The 20,106-nt window shown below is 45.9% G+C and overlaps 1 protein-coding gene across 6 annotated transcripts in view; it reads left to right on the top strand.

Moving 5' to 3' along the window:
- HIVEP3 (HIVEP zinc finger 3) overlaps positions 1-20,106 on the top strand; it is a 560,729-nt gene that overhangs the window by 375,291 nt on the left and 165,332 nt on the right. For all 6 annotated transcript variants that reach the window (XR_015156914.1, XR_015156913.1, XM_086382277.1 and 3 more), the window contains one exon: positions 8,047-8,127. The gene's annotated coding sequence lies outside the window, so the exon portion shown is untranslated. The remainder of the gene's footprint in view (positions 1-8,046; positions 8,128-20,106) is intronic.

Here is a 20,106-nt window from a genome sequence, read left to right as displayed (position 1 = left end):
TCTTTCACTTTCCAAGAGGCTCTTTAGTTCTTCTTTGCTTTCTGCTGTAAGGGTGGTATCATCTGCATATCTGAGGTTATTGATATTTCTCCCATCAATCTTGATTCCAGCTTGTGCTTCATCCAGCCCAACATTTTACATGATGTACTCTGCATATAAGTTAAATAAGCAGGGTGACAGTATACAGCCTCGATGTACTCCTTTTCCAATCTAGAACCAGTCCATTGTTCCTTCTCTGGTTCTAACGGTTGCTTCTTGACCCGCATACAGATTTCTCAGGTGGCAGGTAAGGTGGTCTGGCATTCCCATCTCTTTAAGAATTTTCCACAGTTTGCTGTGATCCACACAATCAAAGGCTTTGGCATAGTCAATAAGGCAGAAATAGATGTTTTTCTGGAACTCTCTTGCTTTTTCAATGATCCAGCAGATGTTGGCAATTTGATCTCTGGTTCCTCTGCCTTTTCTAAATCCAGCTTGAACATCTGGAAATTCTTAGTTCATGTACTATTGAAGCCTAGCTTGGAGAATTTTGAGCATTATTTTGCTAGAGTGTGAGATGAGTGCAATTGTGTGATAGTCTGAACATTTTTTGGTATTGCCTGTCTTTGGGATTGGAATGAAAACTGATCTTTTCCAGTCCTGTGGCCACTGCTGAGTTTTCCAAATTTGCTGGCATATTGAGTGCAGCACTTTCACAGCATCATCTTTTAGGATTTTAAATAGCTCAGCTGGAATTCCATCACCTCCACTAGCTTTGTTCATTGTGATGCTTCCTAAGGCCCACTTCCCTTTGTATTCCAGGATGTCTGGCTCTAGGTGAATGATCACACCATCGTGGTTATCTGGGTTTGAAGATCTTATTTGGATAGTTCTTCTGTATATTCTTGCCACCTTTTCTTAATATCTTCTGCTTCTGTTAGGTCCATACCATTTCTGTCCTTTATTGTGCCCATCTTTGCATGACATGTTCCCTTGGTATCTCTAATTTTCTTGAAGAAATCTCTGGTCTTTCCCATTCTGTTATTTTCCTCTATTTCTTTGCATTGATCACTGAGAAAGGCTTTCTCCTTGCTATGGGGCTCTGCATTCAAATGGGTATATCTTTCCCTTTCTGCTTTGCCTTTAGCTTCTCTTCTTTTCTCAGTTCTTTTTAAGGCCTCCTCAGACCACCATTTTGGTGTTTTGTATTTCTCTTTCTTGGGGATGGTCTTGATCACTGCCTTGTGTACACTGTCATGAACCTCCATCCATAGTTCATCAGGCACTCTGTCTATCAGATCTAGTCCCTTGAATCTATTTGTCACTTCTACTGTATAATCATAAGGGATTTGATTTAGGTCATATCTGTATGGTCTAGTGATTTCCCCTACTTTCTTCAATTTAAGTCTGAATTTGGGAATAAGGAGTTCATGATCTGAGCCACAGTCCGCTCCCGGTCTTGTTTTTGCTGACTGTATAGAGCTTCTCCATCTTTGGCTGCAAAGAATATAATCAATCTGAGTTTGGTGTTGACCATCTGGTGATGTCCATGTGCAGAGTCTTCTCTTGTGTTGTTGGAAGAGCATGTTTGCTATGACCAGTGCATTCTCTTGGCAAAACTCTGTTAGCCTTTGACCTGCTTCGTTTTGTACTCCAAGGCCAAATTTGCCTGTTACTCCAGGTATTTCTTGACTTCCTACTTTTGTATTCCAGTCCCCTATAATGAAAAACACATCTTTTTGGGGTGTTCTAGAAGGTCTTGTAGGTCTTCATAGAACCGTTCAACTTCAGCTTCTTTGGCATTAGTGGTTGGGGCATAGACTTGGTTTACTGTGATATTGAATGGTTTCCCTTGGAAACAAACAGAGATCACTCTGTCGTTTTTGAGATTGCATCCAAGTACTGCATTTTGGACTCTTTTGTTGACTATGAGGGCTACTCCATTTCTTCTAAGGGATTCTTGCCCACGGTTGTAGATATAATGGTCATCTGAGTTAGATTCACCCATTCCAGTCCATTTTAGTTCACTGATTCCTAAAATGTCGATGTTCACTCTTGCCATCTCCTGTTTGACTACTTCTAATTTCCCTTGAATCATGAACCTAAGATTCCAGGTTCCTATGTAATTTTGCTCTTTATAGCGTCAGACTTTACTTCCATCACCAGTCACATCCACAAATGGGTGTTGTTTTTGCTTTGGCTCCATCTCTTCATTCTTTCTGGAGTTATTTCTCCACTGATCTCCCATGGCATACTGGGCACCTACCCACCTGGGGAGTTCATCTTTCAGTATCCTATCTTTTTGCTTTTTCATACTGTTCATGGGGTTCTCAAGGCAAGAATACTGAATGGTTTGCCATTCTCTTCTCCAGTGGACCACGTTTTGTCATAACTCTCCACCATGGCCATCTTGGGTGGGCCTACGCAGCATGGCTCATAGTTTCGTTGAGTTAGACAAGGCTGTGGTCCACGTTGCCTGCTTCTGTTAGGTCCATACTATTTTCGTCCTTTATTGTACCCATCTTTGCATGAAATTGTTTCCTTGGTATCGCTAATCTTCTTGAATAGATCTCTAGTCTTTCCCATTCTATTGTTTTCCTCTATTTCTTTGCATTGTCACTTAGGAAGGCTTTCTTATCTCTCCTAGCTCTTCTTTGAAACACTGCATTCAGATGGATATATCTTTCCTTTTCTCCTTTTCCTTTCATTTCTCTTCTTTTCTCAGCTATTTTTACGGCCTCCTAATACAACTATTTTGCCTTTTTGCATTTCTTCTTGGGGATTGTTTTGATCGCCACCTCCTGTACAATGTCATGAACCTCTGTCCACAGTTCTTCAGGCACTCTATCAGATCTAATCCCTTGAATCTATTTGTCACTTCAAGTAGATCAGGGGTCAGCAAACTTGTTTTATAAAGGGCCAGATAGTAAATAATTTAGTCTTTTGGGCTTATACTGTTTATGTCCCACTGCATCATGAATACTTTTTATTTCTTATTTACTGTAGTCAAACTCCAAATGGTTTTATTTTATTATTTATTTCTTAAAAAAAAAATCTACAAAAAGAGAAATAAAGAATAGCAAATAAAGAACTTGGACCATCTTGTTTTGCCAAAATGATGTATGATGATACTCTTTAATATTTTTTATTGTTTGTGTGTCAATGTTTGAGTTGAGGTTTACTATGTTAAAATTCTTGTGAACACTTCAAATAAAGTTTTTTTTCTTATTAAAAAAAAAAGAATAGCAAATAAACAAGCAAAAACTTTTTAAGAACCTGTCAATACAATTTTATTCAAAGACAAAAAATATATTGACTTCTGTTAAGTCACTGTGGTTTTAGAAAATTAAAAATACAGTTTCAGTATGATACCATAATACCATCTATGAATGTTTTTTTTAAAAGAGAGGGAGTTTGGATCCAGTGTACAGTACTGGGTGGGCCTTCAAAACAGAATTGATGATGAATGAATGGGTGGAACTATGAAGTCGTACAGCTCCAGCTTCATCACTTGTTAGTTATATGGCCTTGGACAGAGCACCTCCCTCCCCACAGTGCTTCAGCGTCTTTCTCTGCAAAACAGGTTCACTGAATAAGGATATTTACCTAGTGCTCACAGGTGAGAAAAGGGAGGCATGGGTGATTGACTAGTTTGTTCAGGGTCTTATAGCTGGTCCATGGAGACCTCCAGGTGCCCACCTGCAGGCTTGCTGTGAGGATTACATGAAATCAAGATTGTAAAATTTCTGGCTCAACAAATGCCCATTCCTTCCCATAAGCAGGCCAACTGGTGAGTCTGGGGGTCTTGAACAGGGAAACTGAGCACAGCAGGGTCCGCACCCCCATAGGGACTGGGACACAGTGACTGTGAGATACTTGCACTGGTGCTTGGGAGGGGCGCCCCAGGTGGATTCTTTGGAGACCACCTTTCCCAGGGGACCGTTTCCAAGGAGCCATGTCACCTCCATGGAGCCCAATCTGCGCTGGGACCAAATAGAGAATTTGCCTTTTCTCAGCAGCCTTTTGGCCAAGGGTGCAGCTAGCCTTAGCAGAGGAATGCAAAGCCCACATGAGGGAGAGCATGGTAAGAACAGCACTTGGCATAGGATGAACTGGCCCATGGGACGAGTTCATCGTGGTCAGCTGCTGTTGACCTTATTGGGCTAGTCTTCAGTATTTCTGTGAGCCAGGGCTGGGTATAGGAGGCTTTACCTCCTCCATAGGATATCTGATCAACCCAACTTTCCATCAAGGTAGGTATCCCCATTTTATAGATAAGGAAACTGAGGCAATATTAGGAAGTGAGTACACAACTAGTAGTAACAGAGTGAGTGAGGACTTGAATTTCAATATCTGACTCTAGAGCCCATATTCTTAACTATTATTAGTCATATTTACTGCTCTTCATAGATTCCCTGGTGGTGCAGTGGTAAAGAACCCACCTGCCAATGAGTCTCCAGTTCAACCCTTGGGTCGGAAAGATCCCCTGGAGGAGGAAATGGCAACCCACTCCAGTACTCTTGCCTGAAAAATCCCATGGCCAGAGGAGCCTGGTGGCCTACAGTCCATGGGGTCGCAAAGAGTTGGACACGACTGAGCAGCTGAGCGCACAGCACATACACAGCCTGACATGCATTGGACATAAAACCTCTTGAACCAATCTCCTTCCTCCTGGTTTCATCTGACCTAGGAAGTCGGGGACCCTAGGTTCTCTGAAACCGGAGCTCCAGCTCCCTTTGTGACTGACTTATCCATCCTGGAGGCACGGCTGCCGACCTCTTTCCAGGGAGTATTTCATGCATTAACCCATCCAATAAATGTTTTTTAGGGATCTTCTCTGTGCCAGGCCTTGTTTGAGGTGCAGAGCATGCATCACAAATAATAATGATTACAGGACTTTCCTGGTGATACAGTAGTTAAGAATCCACCTGCCAATGCAGGAGACATAGGTTCGATCCTTGGTCTGGAAAGATTCTACATGCTGTGAGGCAGCTAAGCCCACATGCAAAAACTACTGAAGCCCACACACCTAGAGCCTGTGTCCTGCAAGAAGAGAAGCCACTGCAATGAGAAGCCTACGCACTGCAACTAGAGAGGAGCCCCCACTCACCACAACCAGAGAAAGCTCATACACAGCAACAAAGGCTCAGTGCCGTCATAAATAAATAACTAAATAATTTAAAATATTAAGATATAAATCTGTATAACATAAAAAGTATTAAAAAAATAATAATGATTACAACTAACCCTTTCTATGTACCAGGTACTGTTCTAGATACTGCACATAAATTAGTCCATTTAACTGTTACAGTCCCGCAGGTAGCTGGAATGAGTTTTCCTTATGGATGAAGAAATCAAGGCCCAGAGAGCTTAAGTGCTCTGTCCAGAGCTCTGTCCAGTGCTCTGTCCATTAGCTCTGTCCACAGCTAATGAATGTCAGAGTCAGGATTTGAACCCAGACCATCTGGGGTCAGCACCCATACATTTAATTGCCCTATACTGTTGTGGCTCTCATAGTCCCTGATTCATGGAACTTCTCATCTTTCTTTTCCAACAGGCATGTTAAAATAGCACCAAAATAACTTAATTCAGTTTCGTTTGCTGAGAAGCAAAGTGGGCAGTGAGAATGAGCGATTCCAGATTTGTAAAGTGCTTGACATCATGGGGCCAGTGGGAAGGAATCAATGTCATGAATGGGACCCTGGTCTACTTTCCACTATGTCCTTGACGGTTATGTGCCCTTTGGCAAGTCTCATCACCTCTCTGAGTCTCCAGTTCTTTATTTACAAAATGGATTGTTCATACCTGTTCTAACTGCCTCCAAGCATTTCTGTGAAGACCAACTGGTGTGCCAGATGGAAGTAAGATTTAAAATAGGGGGGAAAGACACTGGGCAAGGATTTGTTATTGAACCAAATGAGATTTTGGTCAGCTTGATGAATGAATGGATGGCTGAAGGTCCTAGCAGACCTGCAGATCGGCTCCCCAGGTAACAAATGGCTCCCTTCAGGAGATCTGTTGGAAGTCTTCAGAGTCTCATCAGGGCTCTGTCCTCCTCTCTCCTTGACCATGTTCCATGCTCCTGGCCCTTGAGTTATTTTGCATCTGATTTTGTGTAAGCCTCCAAGACTGTTTCAGCAAACATTCATTAATGTCTGTTGGGAGAAAAGTCTTGTGCTAGACTCTGTGGGGAGACTGAGATGAATTTGGCATGGTCTCTGCTTGCAGGGGCTCAGAGGCTAGGAGGAGAAGTGTAATAATAACAGTAATAATGACCAGCAATTATTAAGCATTTACCAAATCCCAGGTATTATGTTGAGTTTTTATACGCATTTACATTGCAGCAATTCCATGAGTTACTAAAACTTGTCCCATTTTTACATGCAGAAACAGATTTAGACAGGTTAAGTACCTTACTCAGTTTCACACAGCTCTGAAATTATAGAGCAGCACATGACTTTGAGAAAGAAAATGTGCATACACATCTCTCTATTATAAGGTGGAGACTACAGAGTATCCTGCTGGAGGGGCAAGGACAGGCCTCTTGGGGCTCAGCAAGAGACGGAAAGGATGATGTGATGGTGGCGGTGGTGGTCTGACAATGAGGATGTTCACAACGATGGTGGTGATAATAAAGGCAATGATGATGATGAGGGTGATGGTCGATGATGATGCTAATCCTCTGGTGCCCATCTGTTGAGCTTCTGCTTTATGCCAGGCCCTGACCTGGGTGCTTTCTATCTCATTTCATCCTATTATGACTTCCCAGGGTCAGAGTGATCATCTCCACTTTACTCATAAGGACTTTGGGCTAGAGACAGGCCACGTGGCCTGCGAGATCCAGTCTGTACTGGGTTGGAGCTTAAGGACCCCACCATGCAGAGCCACTGCTCTTTCTCCTACCTGGACCCCTAACCTGTCGCCCCAGAGCCAGGCATCCCAGAGATGCCCCTTAAATACCCATTGAACAAATATTGAATGAATGGATCTCCCAGGGGTCAAAGCATGGTTAAACATGGAAGACAGAAATAACATGTGTCAAGTGTGGATAACCATTATTTAACTAGTAGGGGTGCTGTGATCACTAAAAAACAAGTTAATTGCAAGGCGTTATGTTCTTGTAGGGCTTTCCAGGTGGCGCCAGTGGTAAAAACCCACCTGCCAATGCAGGAGACGTAAGAGATGCAGGTTCGATCCCTGGGTTGGGAAGATCCCCTGGAGGACGACATAGCAACCCACTCCAATATTCTTGCCTGGAGAATCCCATGGACAGAGAAGCCTGGCAGGCTACAGTCCATAGGGTCTCAAAGAGTCGGGCACGACTGGAACAACTTAGCACATTCCTGTAGCTTTTGTATTTTTTTTTCAAAGAAGAGATACTAAGGGCACCATGAAGGGGTGGGGAGTTTTGAGGAATACTTTCACCTGAAAAGGAGTCCTCATGCTAAAATTGATGGGAAGCATCCTGTGGTCCTGCATGGAGTGTAAGGGCTTTGCCCAATGTCTAGCACAGGATCACTCGGAGAGGGGAGCCCACCAGGCTGGGGATTGGGAGCTGTAGCATTTGCACTGGGTGTACAAGTGACTTACGAGACCTGAGCTGTCCCTTTCCATGACTGCTTCCATGAGACCTCACAGCAGCAGTAAGAGATTCCCCAAGTGGCTAGGGAATGCTGGCATGAATGAATGGATAATGGAAGAAAGAATGAATGAGTTACAACGATTGGTGCTCTGGGAGCCCGTGAGGGGAGGTTTTTCTCAAGGAGTGCTTGAAAGTGAGAGTTCCTCCACTGGGAAGCAGAAATAGAACACAGAAGCTCCAGCGGGGGCTGTTGACTCCAGACTTTCAGCTCTGGGAGTGGGGTCAGGAGGCTACGATGGCACCCCCGGGGAGTCTGATCTTGACCCTGGGATGACCCTGTTGGAGAAGGGGTGGTGGCCGGAGCTCAGCTGTGAAGCTCTTCTCAGCGAGGCTGTGCTCACCATGTGGGGATGCATTTTTCAAACTCAAGTGCAAGTTGACAGATGGCGGTGGTATAATATTCTCACATTCTCTGCTTCCCACAGGCCTCCCTCCAGCACAGCCCTGCAAGCTCTTAAAAAGCTCTGACATATCTCGACCATGAGACCACGGCTGGCCCTTAGCAGGTAAGCTCTCCATCACTCCCTCCCACCATGGGACGTGGAGCCATTTCAGCACAACCCTAAGACCATGGGCGTGTGTGTGGCCAGGAGGGAGGTGGGGCTGCCTCCAGCCTTGGCAGGAGAATGGAGCCCCGCACTCTACCAAGACTTCAGGAAAACACTGCCAACTGTCCAGAGTCCTGCAGCTGGCATTTCTACCCATGGCAGCATATGGCGCTAGGAACGTGTCCTGGGAGAGGAGCCAGGGAACTGGTTCTGACACCATGTCAGCCTTCACTACTCAGGAAAATCTCAGACGGAACCTGCCTTTCTTTGTTTCTGTTTTTCTGTGTGAATGTGAGGGAATAGGATTCAGTGAATGGGGCAGGCCAGAAGTCAGCTCTTCCAGGCTCTGATCAAGGCCTTGGGCTGGGAGGAGGGACCACGGGCACAGCAGTTGTCTGCCACTGCCCTAGGGCTCACCTCCTATTTGATTGTTCCGTGGACCTCCTGCACGTGGAGCCTGGGTTGGGCTTCGCGTGTGCCCTCTGTGTGCATGTGTGCTTTGGGGGCCAGGACCTGTGTCCCTTCCAGCAAACTGTGCTTGAAGTCAAATTCAAAAATGGACAGTCACCAGCCTTGCATGGGCCCTGTCACGGCTGCATAGCACACCATGGTCACTGTAGACTGCAGTGCCCAGATGGGAAGGGCAAAGGCAACCCACACACGCGGAGAGCATGGGCAGGCCTGCAGCAGAGTGTGGGTGTGAAAGACTACAAAGGGTGGGAAAGCAGGTTAACCTAAGAGCAGGGCCTTTCTTTGTGTGGGAGTGAGTGCAAGGCCAAAGCTTATTGGCTGATCCACGAGGAAGCCCAGGAGAGCTGCCCAGGAGATGAGACCAGAGGGCATTGAGGCTCAGAGACAAATAAAGCACATCATTGGTCTGAAAAAGCTTCCCGTCTGAAGGAGGAGACAATGTGTAAATAGCCATGGTAGAGGAAACCTGTGAAGGCGGGAGGGGTCCATTCTGTCTGGGTTTGGTTGTGGGGGTGGTTCAGGGAGGACCATTGGAGGGCAAAACTTGAACTGGGCTTTGAAGGATGAATAGGAGTTCACCAGGCAAGATAGGAAGAAGGGCCTTCCAGGCTAAGGAGACAACACATGCAAAGGTGGAATAACTGGGATTAGCAGGTACAGAGAAAGAGTAGGGAGAAGTGAGCCTAGGAGAAACAGTTGGGCCTTTGAATGCCAGATTAAGGAGCTCAGGTTGGTCCCTATATGATTGAGGAAGGAAAGCAGATGGTCAGTCTGGGGTGCCAGGAGAAGACTCTGGGCCCCAGGGAGAGGCTGAGAGCAGCAAGGAGATGCTTGTGTCAGAACCTTGAACATCAGCCATGGGAGGCCCAGCACAGGAACCCCTCATTGAGCTGTCTGTGTCCCACTGGGGCCCTTCAGATCTCCTAGTGAAAAGCAGCCACAAGGCACCCTGGGGGCCTCTCTGGTGGAGGGCTGCTGGACTTGCCATCAGAACCTCTCTTCTCAACCGACCCGGTTCCCCTCCTCCCCTGCCCCTGAAGAACGCTGGGCCGCCTCCCCCCAGACAGCAGCCCTGTAAGAATGCAGTGTTGGGGCTTCCTTGGTGGCCCAATGGTTAAGACTCCCTAATTCCAATCCAAGGGGTGCTGGCTCAATCCCTGGCTGGGGAACTAAGATCCCGCATGCCATGCAATGCAGCCCAAAATATAAAAAGCGAAAATTTTAAAAATGCAAAAAAAGAACTGTTTGTTTAAAAAAAGAATTCAGGGACTTCCCTGGCAGTCCATTGGTTAAGAATCTGCCTTGCAATGCAGGGGACGTGGATTTGATCCCTGGTCTAGGCAGTCAGATCCCACAGGCCGTGGGGCAACCAAGCCCACATCCCACAGCTAGAGAGTCCATGTGCCAAAACAAAGAACCCCACGCAGCCAAATAAATGAATAAATATTTAAAAGAAAGGAAGAGAGAAAGAATGCAGTACTGTTCCTAAAGCCCTTCTTCGTCAGCCCTCCCCCCTCCACTACATACCCAGGTGGCTCCCGCCCTAGAGTCGTTTTAGTGTGGCGGGTAACACTCTGCAATTGTGTCGTTTTGCAGTTTCCTCTCTTGGCAGGACTCGAAACGCCTTCACATCTGTTGTCTCCTGGGAGAGACGGAAGAGTAGGCTCTGGGGGCCAGAGCACTGGACTCCAGCCCTGTCTTGTCACTCCCTCGGGGAGCAGTGTAACCGCCTGTGCCTGGGTGTCTTCATCTCCCCCATACCCACCTCCTCGGGTGGTTCCAGAGTCAGGGGCCGGAGCTCTGTGAAAGGCCAGCCCGCTGCCCGTCACACGGGACGCTTAACGTTCTGGGCTGCTCCCCCAGCTCCCGTCCCAGCGATGAAGCAGGTGTCCTGGGAAGGCCTGTGGGTTTTCTTGGTTCAAGTGTGGCAGTTCTCACCTGTGCCTTCATGGGCAGTCAGACCAATGGACTAGATTTTCCTTTGAAAATTTAGGTTGGCAGAACTTTCCTGACACCTCCTCTGTTCCAGGCGCTGGCAGACACTGGGGGCCCCGACGGGAATAAGATGGTCCCTTCTCCAGAAGGGGTGTGTAAACAAATAACAACACCCTGTAAGAAAGGAAAAGCACTGTGGGAGAGGGGGTGTGGAAGGATCAGTAGGAGTTCATCAGATCAGGAGGACTGTGAAAGGCAAAGAGTGCGCTCCAGGCAAGGGGACCGGTAGGTAGAAAGGCACCGCCATGGGAAAGATCCCGATTGGTGGAGCATCCGTGTTGGTGTTTAGGATGACCTGCCCTGCAGAGCTCCCCAGCTCCCCAACACAGAGAAGCATTCTAGGAAGCCTGGTACCTGCTCCCTTGTCAGCTCAGGAGGGTCGGATCCAGGGAAGGCTTCACAGTTTGAGGAATATCAGTGAGCTCAGAGATATGGCCAGATGTGCCTCCTCTAGGACTCAGGCAGCGAGGAGCTTCCGAGACTTTTCTTGGTTGGAGTTGAGGGCACGTGTTACCCACCAACTCGACAGTAGCCCTGGAGACACTGTTGCTGTGTTTGTGCCAGGGCCTGGGATGGAGATGAATAAATATGGTCCCTGCACCACATACAGGAATGAGGATGAACAGTCCTCAAGGCCCATATCACATCACTACTGATGCTCTATGGGGCTGTAGAGGAGGGGCAGCTAGAAGGCAGGAGCAGGGGCCATCATGAGGAGGGAATCTGAAAAATATGCTAATAATAAGAAGAAAAATTATAATGATGAATGATTATTGAGCACTTGCTATGTGCCAGGCACTGCTCTAAGAATATTTTTAAGAGCTAATCCAAGTTTATTTTTATATTAATTTATTTTAATTGGAGGATAATTACTTTACAATACTGTGATGGTTTTTGCCATACACTGACATGAATCAGCCATGGGTGCACATGTCCCCCTATCCTGAGCCCCCCTCCCACCTCCCTCCCCACCCCATCCCTCTGGGTTGTCCCAGAGCACCAGCTTTGAGTGCCCTGCTTCATGCATCGAACTTGCCCTGGTCATTTATTTTACAAATGGTAATCTACACGTTTCAGTGGTGTTCTCTCAAATCATCCCACCCTCGCCTTCTCCCGCAGAGTCCAAAAGTCTGTTCTTTACATCTGTGTCTCCTTTGCTGCCTTGCAATAGAATTGTCGTTACCAAATTTCTAAATTCCATATACATGCATTAATATACAGTATTGGTGTTTCTCTTTCTGACTTACTTCACTCTGTATAATAGGCCCTAAGAATTTTATACAGACTTACACTCTACCTACACAACAGTGCTGTGAGGCAGGTGTCTATCATCCTCTTTTACAGATGAGGAGAACTGATGCAGAGAGGCTGAGTGACTGTCTTGGGCACACACAGCTGGGAAGTGGCCAAGCCAGGCTAAACCTGGGCAGTCTGACCTCAGAGCCCTCACTTGAATGACCTGGTGCAGCCTGAACACTAAGCCTTCTCTAAGAACTCGGCACCGCCAGGGCTGGGACTGTGTCTTGCTCTAATGCATAGTGTCAGTGTTGGTCACTCAGTTGTGTCCGACTCTTTGCCCCACGGGCGGTAGCCCGCCAGCATCCCCTGTCCATGAAATCCTCCAGGCAAGAATACTGGAGTGGGTTGCCATTTCCAGTAGGCACTCAGCAGGGATGTGTCGAGCCCTGAAAGAGCAGGGGCAGTAGAGACAGGGACAGGCGCTGCAGACAGATGTTGTAGCTGGAGCAAAAGCCTCAGATACCAGCACATGAAGTGGCTTCAAGGTATTTCCAGAGCTGGAACACTGGAAAGCTGGAGGGGGCCAGTGAAGGAATGCAGAGCTTGAGAGTCAGCTTCCCTGGCTGACTCTTCCTGTTTTGAAGACCTGGCACCTGCCTGCCTTCGCCTGCAAACCTTCCCCCCGCAACTGACCCACATGGAGAAAGGGGGGCACCGTGACTTTGTGTCCCCACACCACTCTGTGCACTTGTTCCTTCAAAGGCTCCCAGGGGCTGGGGCGGCCTGCACCACCCAAAGGTCTCAGGAAAGATGGTCAAACATGTTCCTGTGTGGGATGGCTTACTGAATGCTTGAGGCTTCAGGGAGCTAGTGGTTTTTCTTTTTCTTTTTTTTGCTTTTTAATTTTTATTGGAGGCTAGTTACTTTACAATGTTCTGTTGCTTTCTGCTGTACAGCAAAGTGAATCAACTATATGTATACACATATGCCCTCTTTTGGGACCCTAAATCCTTCCCATTTAGGTCACCACAGAGCACTGAGTAGAGTTCCCTATGCTATACAGTAGGTCCTCATTAGTTATCTATTTTATACATAGCAGTGTATATAGGTCAATCCCAACCCCCCAATTCATCCCGCCCTCCCCCTTTGCCCCCTTGGCATCCATACATTTGTTCTCTACTTCTGTGTCTCTTTTTTTGCTTTGCAAATATGTTTATCTGTGTCATTTTTCTAGATTCCACATAGTTGTGTTAATATACCATATTTATTTTTCTCTTTCTGACTGACTTCACTCTGTATGACAGGCTCTGAGCCCACCCACGTCTTGGCAAATGGCATAATGCTATTCCTTTATATGGCTGAGTAGTATTCCACTGTATATATGGACCACATCTTCCTCTAATGATGGATGTAAAGCTTGTTTCCATGTCCTTACCGGTCAGAATGGCCATCAACAACAAATCTCCAAACCATAAATGCTGGATAGTGTGTGGAGAAAAGGGGACCCTCTTACACTGTTGGTGAGAATGTAGATTGGTTCAGTCACTATGGAGAACAGTGTGGAGATTCTTTTAAAAACTAAAAATATGGAGAAACAGGCATAGAGAATAGACTTACGGACATGGGGAGACTGGAGGAGAGGGAAGAGAGAGGTATGGAAAGAGGAACATGGAAACTTACATTACCATGTGTAAAAGAGATAGCCAACAGGAATTTGCTGTATGGCTCAGGAAACTCAAACAGGGGCTCTGTATTAATCTAGAAGGGTGGGATGGGGCGGGAGATGGGAAGGAGGTTCAAAAGGGAGGGGATATATATGTATACCTATATTGCTGATTCATGTCGAGGTTTGACAGAAAACAAAAAAATTCTGTAAAGCAATTATCCTTCAATAAAAAAATTTTTTTTAAGAAAAACTAAAAATAGAGCTACCATATGACCCAGCAATCCTAATCCTGGGAGGAAATCATAATTCCAAAAGACACATGCACCCCAGTGTTCATTGCAGCTCTACTTACAATAGGGAGCCAGTGTTTTCCACAGGTCCTTCCCTCCAGCTCCCTGGGCTCTGGATAGGAAAGCAGGGCTGGGACTTTGCTCTGTGACTTCCTAGCTGGGTGCTGTGGGGTGATCAATTCTGTGCCTCAGTTTCTATCTCCATAAAGTGGGAGTAAAAACAACAACAGAATTAAAGTGGGCAAGATTTGGGGAAACTCCTGTCAGAATGAAGATCAGTGAAAAGTAGTTTCTCAGCATCCTGCTTTGCTTCTGGGACTTCAGTTTCTTCCATAAAAGGAAGACTTGGACAATGTTTCTCTTTAATGCCAGTCAGGCTTGATATTCTGGAATTCAAAGCGATGAACATCAGTGGACTAGATATCTAAACACATTTTCATACACGTATGTGCCATATGACTATGTGTGTGTGTGTGTGTGTTAGTCACTCAATCGTGTCTGACTCTTTGCGACCCATAGACTGTAGCCCACCAGGTTCCTCTGTCCATGGGATTCTCCAGGCAAGAATTCTAGAGTGGGTTTCCATGCCCTTCTCCAGGGTACCTTCCTGACCCAGGGATTGAACCCGTGTTTCCTTCATTACAGGCAAATTCTTTATAGTCTGAGCCACCAGGGAGTTTATATGACTATAAATGTATACAATTTAATCACTTTTATAAATTTAAGATATATGCAAAATAATATTTAATATAAACATATAATGGATGGCATCTTTGGTTGTGTTTTCCTCCTTTAAAAAAATTACGTATGTATGTATTTATTTATTTTGGCTGCACTGATTCTTCGCTGCTGTGCGTGGGCTCTCTAGTTGTGACAAGTGGGGGCTACTCTAGTTGTGAAGCACGGGCTTCTCATTGCAGAGGCTCCTCTTGCTGCAGAGCATGGGCTCCAGGGTGCACAGGCTTCAGTGGTTGCCCTGCATGTGGAATCTTCCTGGATCGGCGATCAAACCTGTGTCCCCTGCATTGGCAGGTGGGTTCCTAACCACTGGACCACCAGGGTAGTCCAGTTGTGTTTTCTTCTGATTGAAAAATTAGTATGTATTTGTTGAAAATGTTTTGAAAAATACAGGAAAAGAAAAAAATTTAACCACTATTCCATATTTGATACTGCCTCTTGGATATTTAATAATTCCTCTCCCACCTTTTTTTTCCTATGAATGTACACAGATTTAAAAAAAAAACAAAAAAAAACATGTTTGGGGTTGTACTCTGCATCCTATTTTTCAATTCAAGCCGAGCTGTGGAACCAGGACTCTGGGCAGGACTTCATCCCCATGCCCGAGAGGAAGCGGAGGCCGATGCTGCCACAGCTGTTCTGTGCCCGCTCCCTGGCTCCTGCCCGGGTGGCTGGCTGCAGGCATCTGACCTTCGGATGTTCTGTGTCTCTGGCGGGTGCGCATTTTTACACTAATTTTAGCCTAGCCTCTCAGGCCCACTGGCCTTAGGGGCAGCGCATAATGGATGCCTTATGTAGACAGCTGCCAACGGTGCAGGAGGAAGCGTCCCACCTTAAATGTTCCTCCTCGCCGGCCAGTCTTCTGCTCTCGGAGAACAAGCCGGCTCCCTGTTCCTTCTCTCACCAGGAAGGGGCCGATGTTGACGTTCCCAGCCCAGCAGGCCGGACCTGGCGGGCAGGTGGCCCACCGAACACATGAACGATTGCTTCTCTGGACAGGGCCACGTTTTCACAGGACAGGCTTGAGTTTGAGCTGAAACAGCTGAGAGAGAGACTTCTCAAGAAATGGATGGGTGGTGAGTTTGCAGCAGGGTATCTTAAACATCTGTGGGCATGTAGAGAGAGCCTTCCAGACCCTCGCGTTACTGTTTGACCTTTGTCAAATGTGTGCAAACATACAGTGTCCTCTGACATCCCATTTTGTTCTGATGGCAGCCCTGTGTATGAGGTAAGAGAATTCCCATTTTACAGGCAAAGGAACTGAGGTTGAGATGGGGAAGTAATTTTGCTCAAAGTAATCCAGCATGTCAGCGGCAGGAACTTGACTGTGAACCGTAAGCCCAGGGTTCTTTCCATTCCCAGGCACCATATGGGTCACCGGTTCATCTGGGTTCATATCCATCTGCTCTGTGTTCTCTTAGGTTTGGTATTATTTTTACAAAATGGAGATGCTTTAATTTTCACCTTAAAAACTATACATGTTTATTGAAAATAAAGATCAAGTATAGAGACATATACAAAAATCTGACTTTATTTAAGACATTACCAAAATATAAAATAATATGTAAATATAAAATAATACCACTCTCTAAAGTTTTGTTGGAAAATATAATTGTTTTAATTTAAAGTAGGTAATTTATGTTAAGAAATACACACACACACACATATATATACATATATATACACACACACACATATATACATACATATACACACACACACACACCTGGGTGGTGTGTTTCTGAAGCACAAACCTGTTTGTGTGAGGCTTTTGCTTCAAAACATGGGACAGCTCCCTTTGTCCACCAGGTGAAGTCCACATGCCATAGCCTGACATCTGACCTTCACATCTTGGTACCTGCTGAATCGTCTCCCCACTTTCTCACCATCTAGGCTCCCCCAGCACTTAGATATCTCTACCGCAGCACCAAGGTGGGGCTAGAAACTTTCCGCACACTCTGCTTCCTGAGCAGAATGGAGCCACAAAGGAGGAAGCCAGTGGCTTACTCATCTCCACGTCCCTGGGGCCCACATGGGGTCAGACACAGTGCCAAGACAGTTGAATGTATCGATCCCCAGCCCACAGTCCTTCGTAAGAAACTGGAGCTTTGATCCAGGCTTAGAAGTAAGCTGAGACTGGCCCAGCAGCTGCCAGCCCCATAAGGAAGTGGCTGCTTGGCCAGACTCCCAGGAGGGGCCTGCAGGGCCAAGTCGAGAAACGCCAACCCTGGGCAGACTGGGAGGAGGAAAACGGAAGGGCGTCCCCAGATGTGTGCTGGAGACCAGTCCCTTCCCCCATGGCGAACCTTCCACCTCCACCCCAGATCCCCTCCCCAGTCTCAGGGTGACAGCATGGCCAGTGTAACACATCCCCAGCCTGGACACTGGCTCTTAGACTGGAGTTCAGTGCTCTTCAGGCACAGCCCATAGGCATCACTGCTGCTCTGGAGGAAAAAAGTTCTTGAGGGACTATCTTGGCCAGTGAAGGCAGGACCCTCTCTCTCCAACGCCATGTGGGACTCTTCTCTGGGCCCCTTAGCCTCCCAGACTCTGGGCTCTGGACATTGTTGTGGGAGAGGCCAGGCCCTTAGAGTTCCACAGCTTCAGCTCCTGCCAGTCTTGTCAAGTTATTAGATCAGGGCTCCATCTCTCCGAGCCTCAGTTTCTCCATCCACAAAATGGGACTAGTGATACCAACCTTTCAGAAGTTTTGTATCTTCTAGGAAAGTGCAAGCAGGCACTTCATGAATGCCTGTGCTCCTCCTTCTGGAAAGTCCGCAAGGCCTTGAGAGTCTCCCTGAGAAATGCCTAGGCTTCTCGGCAAGGGTGGTAGTCTCTGGGGAGAGGTGCTGGGGCAGGCTGCACTTGGCACATCACCCTAGGAGCCACCACTTCTCTGATTCTGGCGTGGTCTCAGGAATTTAGCCGAAGACAAAGCTTTTGTTTTCTAATGAAAGTCTATGGAAAAGTAGAGTTGTTTTTGTTTTTGTTTTTTATAGAAAATCTACTTCACTTTCAGTTTTCTAGGAATATGTCTTTCCTTCATTTGTTTTTTTTTTTAATAATTTTGTTTATTTATATTTGGCTGCATGGGATCTTCATTGTTTTGTGTGGGCTTTTCTCTAGTTGGGGTGAGTGGGGGCTACTCTCTAGTTGCCATGAGCAGGCTTCTCATTATGGGGGCTTCTCTTTGCGGGGGCCTCTCTTTCCGGGGCCCTCTCTTTCCGGGGGCCTCTCTTTCCGGGGGCTTCTCTCGTTGCAGAGCAAACGCTCTAGATGCACGATAGTTGCAGTGCACAGGCTCAGTAGTTGCGACGTGTGGGCTTAGTTGCTCTCCAGCATATAGAATCTTCCTGGCCCAGGGATCAAACTGGTGTTCCCTGCACTGGCAGGTAGACTCGTATCCACTGCAGCACCAGGGGAGTCCTCATTCACTTACTGATTCATCCAGTTATTCGTCCTGAAAATATCTCCATGGCCTTGGCCGTCTACCAACATATGGCGAGAGGTGCACAAACAGACCACGCAGGGACCCTGCCTTCCAAGAGCCCGCTGTCTCACTAGTAATTGTCATTCAGGGTAAAAATGTAAGAGTGACATGGGAAGTGTTGGGGGTGAGAGTGACTGCTTCCTGCAGGGTTGGCTGGAACAGAAGGTGGCATCAGAATGAGCCAGCTGGGAAAAGCATAGGGAAAAGACTCCAGTCTCCAAAGATACCAAATTCCAAGAATAAACTTGGGAAGGCATTGTGAATTAGTCTATAAGTTAAATGAAATTCCAATTCCAATTCCAAAGTGTTTCCATTAAATGATTATAAAGTATATCTGGAAAGATAAACTTGGAATAATAGCCTAGAAAAAAATCAGTGTTGGTAAAGGAATAGGCTTGTGGATCGGTGGACAAGAACAGAGCACCCAAAAGTAGATGTAAGTGAGCACGGTGTTTAAAATTAGAGACAAAAAGGCAAATGATTCCTAACATACTATAAGACAACAAGTTAGCTATTTTAGGACAAAAATAAAAGAATAAAACTAGATCCAAATCTCAGTCCTTGCATCAAAGTACTTCCAAGCTAAAGAAAAAGCATGAAACCAAAAAGGTATTAGAAGAAAAACAGTGAGGGAATATTTATACCCTGTTGGGATGGAGAATGCCTCCTTAAGTAGAAAACTAAATCCAGAAAACATGAAATAAAATATCAATAATTAAAGACCCATGGGCAAAAAAAAATCCCACAGTAATCGGGGTTAAGCAATAATAATGAACTAAGAAAAGTATGTATGATGGGTGAACACGTGTATGATGGGTAAAGGGTTAGTAGCACTAAGACAGAAGAGCTTATAAATCACGTAAAGACAGATCAGTAGAAAAATGGGCAGAGGATATGGATAAGCAGTTTGCAAAAGACAAAACACAGGGCGTGGCAAGCATATGAAGGGTAGCTACCTGTAGTCAAAGGATGTGCATTAAAGAATCAAGATGCACTTCTGGTTGCCTATTTCAAAGTGTGAGAATACCTAGGGAAGTGAGGAGTGGGACACAGGGGCACTGGATTGTGCCCCTGTTGGTGGATTGTGAATTGAATTTAACAATATGTATCAACATTTTCAAATGTGCACAGCCTTCAACTCATCAGCCCCCTTCTAAACAGCTATCCTAAGGAAACAGTCCAAAAGTGCCTGGAATCATGCATATAAGAAGGAAGCAGAGCATAGTGGTTAAGAAAGAGGCATCAGAGGTCAGAGAGACCTGGTTTTAAGCCCTGTGATCCTGTAAAGTTACTTAACTTCTCTAAGCATCAGATCCCTTATCTGTAAAGTGGTTATGATAATAATACCACCTTCATAGGCTTGTTGTGAGATAATATTCAATGAGATAACACTTATAAAAACCATAGATATAATTTATATATGTGTATGTAAATTTATATGTATACTTATTATAAATAAAATTCAATGACATAATACTTATAAAACTCATAGCAGAGTGCTGGGTAAGCACTGAATACCAGAGTGCATACCAGAGTAAGCACTGAATAAATGTTGACTATTTTATTATTACCAATCAGACTGTTTATCATAGTGTTGTTTATAATAGTGAATAATCAGAAGCAATCAGTTCGTCCATCAGTAGGTTAATAAGTAAAAGAATGGCCATGGAAATGCAGCCATCTAGAGACCTGTATGTATTTATGGGTCCAGAAAGCTGCTTTTCACGTAACAGGATATGGTTTTTAAATTTTGTCTATTTATTTATTTTTGGCTATACTGGGTGTTCATTGCTGCACGCGGCCCTTCGCTAGTTGCTTCGGGTGGGGGCTACTCTCTGTTGCAGTGCGTGGGCTCCTCACTGGGGTGGCTTCTCTTGTCACGGAGCACAGGCTCTAGAGCACACAGGCTTCACCTGCTGCGGTTTGTGGGCTCACTAGTTGCGTCTCGAGGGCTTAGTTGCCTTGCAGCATGTGGAATCTTCCCAGACCAGGAATCGAACCTGTGTCCCCTGCACTGGCAGGCTGATTCTTAACCACTGATCACCAGG

The sequence above is a fragment of the Bos grunniens genome, chromosome 3 (assembly GCF_055505025.1).
Source record: "Bos grunniens cultivar Pamir isolate PY7600 chromosome 3, Bosgru_T2T1.0, whole genome shotgun sequence".
Classification (NCBI taxonomy): domain Eukaryota; kingdom Metazoa; phylum Chordata; class Mammalia; order Artiodactyla; family Bovidae; genus Bos; species Bos grunniens.
This window is presented reverse-complemented; position numbering and strand designations above follow the sequence as displayed.